The sequence below is a fragment of the Glycine soja genome, chromosome 20 (assembly GCF_004193775.1).
Source record: "Glycine soja cultivar W05 chromosome 20, ASM419377v2, whole genome shotgun sequence".
Classification (NCBI taxonomy): Eukaryota; Viridiplantae; Streptophyta; class Magnoliopsida; order Fabales; family Fabaceae; genus Glycine; species Glycine soja.
This window is the reverse complement of record NC_041021.1, coordinates 16,766,015-16,772,639: the sequence shown is the minus strand read 5'-3', so window position 1 is coordinate 16,772,639 and position 6,625 is coordinate 16,766,015. Positions and strand designations below refer to the sequence as shown.

The following is a 6,625-nucleotide window of genomic DNA, read 5'->3' as shown; positions in this document are numbered from 1 at the left end:
GGATCTTTGCATTTTTCAGGAATTTGAGGAACAGATTTACCAATCAATGCGGAGACATTTCTGCCCATGCTAATCCGTTCACTTCCTTTAAGCTTCCGCTTATTAGTGCACAGCTCCTTCAAGAACTTGGCATATCTTGGAATTTGCTTTATTGCATCCAACAGAGGTATGTTTACCTCTACTTTTCTAAACGTGTCCAAGATCTCTTTCTCTGCCTCTTCCATTTTTTTTGTTGGAAACTGCTCTTGGAGGGAATGGAAGAGGGGGAATATGCTGCTTCTGCAAATCAGAATTACCTGTCGAAGAAGATTCACCTGCACAGAAATTGTTAGGTAAATTTTTGTCATCACCTTCTTCTGGAGTAGAGTGAAGTTTGGCAGGTTCATTTGCAAATGAGGAAGGTGCTACGGGTTGAGGTCCTTGACACTGCTTTCCCGACCTCAATGAAATGGCACTAACATTTTTGGGATTTTGGACAGCTTGAGAAGGCAACTTGTCAGAATTCTGGGACTGTTGTTGATTCAATTGGGTAGCCAATTGTCCCATCTGATTGGTTAAGCTCTGAATGGAGGCTCTGGTCTCTTGCTGAAACTGCATGTTCTGCATAGTCATTTGCCTCACAAGTTCTTCGAGGGGAGGTTGTGGAAGGGCCTCAACTGTTGGCTGTTTCTGGGGTTGTAGCTGTTGTTGGATTAGTGGAGGAATGTATGGTCTGCTTGGGCCAGCAGCATTTTGGAAGGAAGGAGCAGGCTGCTGTTGTTGTTGCTGAGGGCTGGACCATCTGAGGTTAGGGTGATTCCTCCATCCAGGGTTGTATCTGTTGCTGGAGAGGTCATAATTGTTCTGCTGTGGTTGATTTTGCTGCTGAGGTTGAGGAGGTCTATTGTAAATATTTGCAGCATAAGCTTCAGGCTGCTCGATTGCTCCAGGTTGCTGCATGGAAGGGCAAAGGTCTGTATGGTGGTCAGCAGAGGAGCACAAACCACAAACCCTTGCAACAGGTACAGATTTCTGATTCAAGGCCAGCTGGGTTACCAAGTTAACCAATGCATCCAGTTTGCCTTCAAGCTTCTTAGTCTCAGATGATGCAGCTGAGTTTGTAGCTACCTCATGCACTCCTCTAATGACTATGGCATTATTTCTGGCGCTAAACTGCTGAGAGTTGGAAGCCATCTTCTCAATTAAATTTCTGGCTTCAGCAGGAGTCATGTCTCCAAGGGCTCCACCACTGGCAGCATCTATCATACTTCTCTCCATATTACTGAGTCCTTCATAAAAATATTGGAGAAGAAGCTGCTCTGAAATCTGATGGTGAGGGCAACTGGCACATAGTTTTTTAAATCGCTCCCAGTACTCATACAGGCTCTCTCCACTGAGTTGTCTAATACCTGAGATATCTATCCTGATGGCTATGGTCCTGGAAGCAGGGAAAATTTTTTCTAAGAATACTCTCTTAAGGTCATCCCAGCTCGTGATGGACCTTGGAACTTTGGAAGCAAATGAATCAGTCTAGTTTTAAGAACATATGGGACATCCTCATCAGGGTATTGGATGCACAAGCTTTCGTAGGTGAAATCAGGTGCAGCCATTTCCCTTAGAGTCCTCTCACGGGGTGGAGGTTGTGCCATGTTCTCAGAATGCTCAGAATCAGAATGCTCAAAATTATAATGCTCCAAATCAGGATGTTCAAAATCACCAATAACAGAATGCACAGATTCACCAGTAATGGAATGCTCAGGATGATCAAAAGGTATAAAATGATGCCTAACTAATCTATGAAATGTCCTATCTATCTCAGGGTCAAAGGGTTGTAAGTCAGATGGATTGCCTCTAGTCATACACTACATTCAACATGCACAACTAGTTGCCTTGTCATGTAAATAAAGGTGCAGGTTTGAACTACAGCTACCCTCAAATGATATCCAAATGACTTGAAATTTTGTGAGCAACCTTATAAAATGATGAGAAGATAGCACAAAAAATTTCAGACAAAAATTCAAAGTCTAACTATGAAAGCTAAAATTGGTGGGTTAAGAAAAATAAGTGAATAAAACTTGAAAAATAAAAAACTTTTGACAGAATCGCTTTTTTTAGACGATGGAGACCTTAGCCGGCCTATGGCGGTCTACCATGGCGTAGGAAAGTTTTTTCTACCCCAAATGCATATATAATAATTGCGATTCTGATAACTGGAGCAAAAGTTATGGCCGTTTGAAGTTTTGGCAAACACAAAATTTGCTAGTTTTTTGGAACATTCAAATCTGACCAAACTAAAGGCTCTAGCTATTTTTCCCACAAAATATGGATTAAAAGAAGTTACCACAAAAAAATTCAGCCAAAAATAACAACCCTAGCTACTAAAACAAAAAATCACAAATAATTTAGCATGGGTGGTCGCTAAAATCCGTCTCTAATTGATTTCTACTATTACTCTGTTTTGCCGCAAGCAAAAGTGGTCGCTAAGTCCGTCGCAAAACACTATTCACAGCAAAACACCCAAGACTGAAACAGGGGAAACGCTTAATGGGAAAACTGAAACAGAACACACACTAAACAAAATACCAGGACACTAAACAACACTAACACACATACTAACACAATACTAACAATTAAACATAAAACACGAAAGGATTAAACACACAACACTAGCTAGCTATTATGAACCTTTGGACACTGCTCCCCGGAAACGGCGCCAAATTTGATCGAGGCCGTACCCCAATCAAATAAACATGAAAATGCAGTAACTAGGAAGTGATCCTAGGTCATTTCCCAACGAGCAGTGACACACCAATTGTTCATAATATACTTGCAATAACAGTAACGATTGGGGGGGTTTGTTTGTTTTGTGATTAAAGAGCAGAACAAGTAAACTGGAATACGAAATTACTAATATTAAAAACGGGTTGCTTCCTTTGATTCAGAAGCCATTCTCTTATCCTGGGTTATGGGGAATTCGTCCCTAACAGTCAACCACTTAATCCAACCCTATTTCAATTTACTAAGCAAAAATCAACTTAGGGTTGTCAATACGTGATTAGGCACCACATACACCAGTTAGCCCTTCGTCCATTAAGCATGAACGCAAGTTAGGCTCAGAGGCAATTAATCGAACACGAAGCGTGCACTGATTAATATTCACAAATTTGGGATAACTGGTGAAGGGAAAACTGCCAGGGAACCACATTACAAGCGAAACCTCAAAGAGAGTTGGGCTTTGTCCTCAAAAGGAAACAACACCAGAAAATCTAGCCTTCCATGGATTCAAACAGAAAACGCAAATGAAACATGAAGCAGAAACGTAAATGAACATAAACGTAAATGAGACAGAAACGTAAATGAAAGTAGAAGAAGAAGCAAGAATGAACTCGTAATTAGAAGCAGAAAACGGAAATTGGCATTAAGAACGAAAACCGTAACAAGGGAACAGAAAAACGTGAAAACCTAAAACCAAAGCTCTGAATAATGAAAATAGCATAACAGCATGCCCTACACGAATCCCAAGGCAGCTATTTAAAAAGAGTCACTCAAAGTCACTGGGCCCTATTACAATACTCTGGCCCAAAATGAAATAAACACTGAACAACATAAAATAAAATTGCGAAATTTCCTAATTAGAAATTAACTAAGGTAAGCGCTGCTTTATTTGCCCTCTTCAAGTCCACAACCAAAATCCAGATTAAGCCCAATGTTTCATTAATTCCTGAAATTAGATTAAAAACATCAAATTAGCTAAATGAGCCCAAATAATAAAACTGCCTAATTAATTGACAATTAAGACCAATCAATAATAAAAATGGTGCAAAAAGGGTTTACAAAATAGAAGAAAATGATGGCATATGTATTAGTGGTGTTTGGTATGTTGAAGTAAGGTAAGGATTGAGAACCCATTTCCTGGCCATCTTCCCATGAAGGAACATGGTTCCTCACCAACTCAATGAGTGGTGCTACAAGTATAGAAAAATATGGGACAAACCTTTTGTAAAAGTATGTTAAGTCATGGAAGATGTTGGGTGCATGAGTACCTAAGTTTGTATTGAAACTAAAAATAAGAACAAACCTACCTAATGGGTCCCTATGTACACAAATCATGAAGATGTTGGGTGCATGAGTGATTTTACAAAAGAGTGTTGCACCACTCAAAACATTCATCATACCACCTATTTTAGGGACTTGGTGCCTAATAATACCTATTTTGGGCACCAACAAAGCACAAGGATTTAAGCTCTTGCGAACCAAACCCTCATCCAACAACTTCTTTACTTGAGGAATAAACTCAAGCCCAAGAGGTGTGGCAATGCTAGCAAGTGCCTTTTTACAAAAGAGAAAATGTGGAGGTTGTCTAAGAGGGAAAGTTTCTTTAATGTTTGTCTTTATTGTAAAATGAGTTTCCTTCTTAGCTAAACTCTTGGAGGAGACACTTACCTCCTTACACTTCTCTTTAACCACTAATGGTTGTCCTTCTTCTTGGGGGTAGATTTCTTCACTAGATTCTTCCCCTTTTGCTTTTTCACTTTCACTAGAGGAAGGTGAAGTAGTAGCCTCATCTTGGCTTCTATAAATGTCTTGGCCCCTCATAATCATGATTTTTGTGGTGGGGCATTGAGAAGTAATGTGTTCTCTTCCAAGACATTTAAAGCACTTTATAGAGCTAGGTTTCTCTTGCATACTTGCCTTAGGGGCTTGCTTTTCTATTGTCTTCCCCTTATCATCTTTGGGCTTAGAAGGTGTCACCCCTAAGATGCCTTGACCTTGGTCTTTCTTTGGATAAGAGTGAGAGCTATAAGATTTTGAAGTAGACTTGTTTTTAAGTTGTTGCTCTACCCTTATTTCCCAATCTAAGTTAGCCTCTACATTGTCCTTCCCATGTAAGTATGAGAGGTTAATGTTAGCCTCTTGAGGCTTTCTTTCCTTTTCTCTTCTATGGGAGTGAGGTCTAAGATGTGACCTATGCCTTCCTTCGTAATAGTCACGAAGTTCTTCACTTAGGCTCTTGCAAGAGTTATGACTACTATAGGAGGCATGTTTTTCTCTTCTCATTTCTTTTATTATTTTTCTTCTTTCTTCCTCTCTTATTTTCTTTCTTTCATCTTGACTTATTTCTTCCACTCTTTTTTTCCCTTTTTCTTTTCTCTCTTGTTTTTCTTTCCATGGCTTAAGGGAACTCAACTCATCTAAGATTCTTGATAAAGGGTCTTTATGACTAGTACCCTCGTCATTAACACTAGATGAATGATGACTCATGTTGGTTCCTAAGTTGTGGTTCTTTCTTGTTGGAGGTTTGAAAACAAAAAGGTAAAAGAAACTATGGTTGAAACTAGCCAAAATAAACACTAAAAGAGGTGTGAAAGATAAGGTAAAAAAAAAACTAATTGGTAAAAGGAAAGCTATCTAGGTGGTTTGACAATGGAAGGTAATGGATATAAGCTATGAAAGTAAGCAAGAAATGTAAACTAGGCGAATCCTAAGAGTGTTTGGATGACCACATTCAAGGTTCCCAACAAAACACTCACTATCCTAAGGAAAAATTGCCTAAAATTATTACACACAAATGAAAGTTTGGTAACCTATTGGAGGCTCCCAACACACTTCCAATGAAAGGCCTTTTTGTTACAAAACTTGAAAGCAATGAAGGTAAGTAAATTGCAAATTACAAAATTACAAAACGGTCCTCAATTTTGGTGGTTGTTCTCTCTTTGGTGATTCACTCAATTTGGAGTGCTTCTTAGTCCAATAGCTCTTAAGGTGGTTGGCACCTTTCTTCTTGACTCAAATTCTTCAAGGGATGGCACCAATCCTCCTTCCAATTCCCTATATGGCAACCCACAAACAAGGAAACAAAGAGACAAGCAATAACCAAAGACCAAAAAAAAATGAAATGAAAGCTAAACCAATGGATTTTTAACAAGACAATTTTTCAAGGATTATTCAACAATTAAAGCAATGAAAAGGACATAGAAGCAAGCTAGGACTCAAAGAGAAACTTAGAATGGCTCTAGAGTAGAGTAAAAAAAACTAAAAAAAAACTCAAAAAACCTCTAGCTTTGGCACTTGTCTTCACACTAATTTTCAATTGAAATTTTGGAACTAAGATTGGTATAACATAGGCACCAATTATAGAATAAATTGAGCCAAAACAACAAGCACACTTCCCTTTCATTTTTTTTCCTGGATACTGATTTTCCTGCCAACTTATGTGATTTTTCGTATTTTTTTTAATTTTATCCAAATCACTTGGTTCTTTTTTTATAACTTTTTTCCAGATGTTTAGCAAATTCAGTAAAAATTTCAGCTCAAAATTCGAAGTAACCGATTCTCAGTAATTTTTACAAGTTTGTATGTCCAAGCTGCCAGCACCAGCGATTTTTTTTTAAGCATGGTATATTGATTGCCTTAGGCTTACTTTCAACCTTCCTATGTATGTTGAACTCACTAGGATTGTTTAACACAGTTTTAGGAGTTCAATATTCACTTAGGATCAACATTTCAGCCAGCAATTCAATCAGCAAAACTCAAATTCACAATAGACACAATCATAAGGAAACCTAAAAGTCCAAGAAAAGGTTCAAATTAACATGAATTTTGCATGAACATGTTAAGGACTAATTAACATGAAAGATTTGACTCA

At 38.4% G+C, this 6,625-nt stretch overlaps 1 non-coding gene across 1 annotated transcript; it reads left to right on the top strand.

The window, feature by feature from the left end:
• The first annotated feature begins 1,303 nt into the window (after window positions 1-1,303).
• LOC114404038 lies at window positions 1,304-1,410 on the top strand. Its single transcript, XR_003664798.1, has one exon. It is a non-coding gene; the product is annotated as a small nucleolar RNA R71 (small nucleolar RNA).
• Window positions 1,411-6,625: the final 5,215 nt, after the last annotated feature.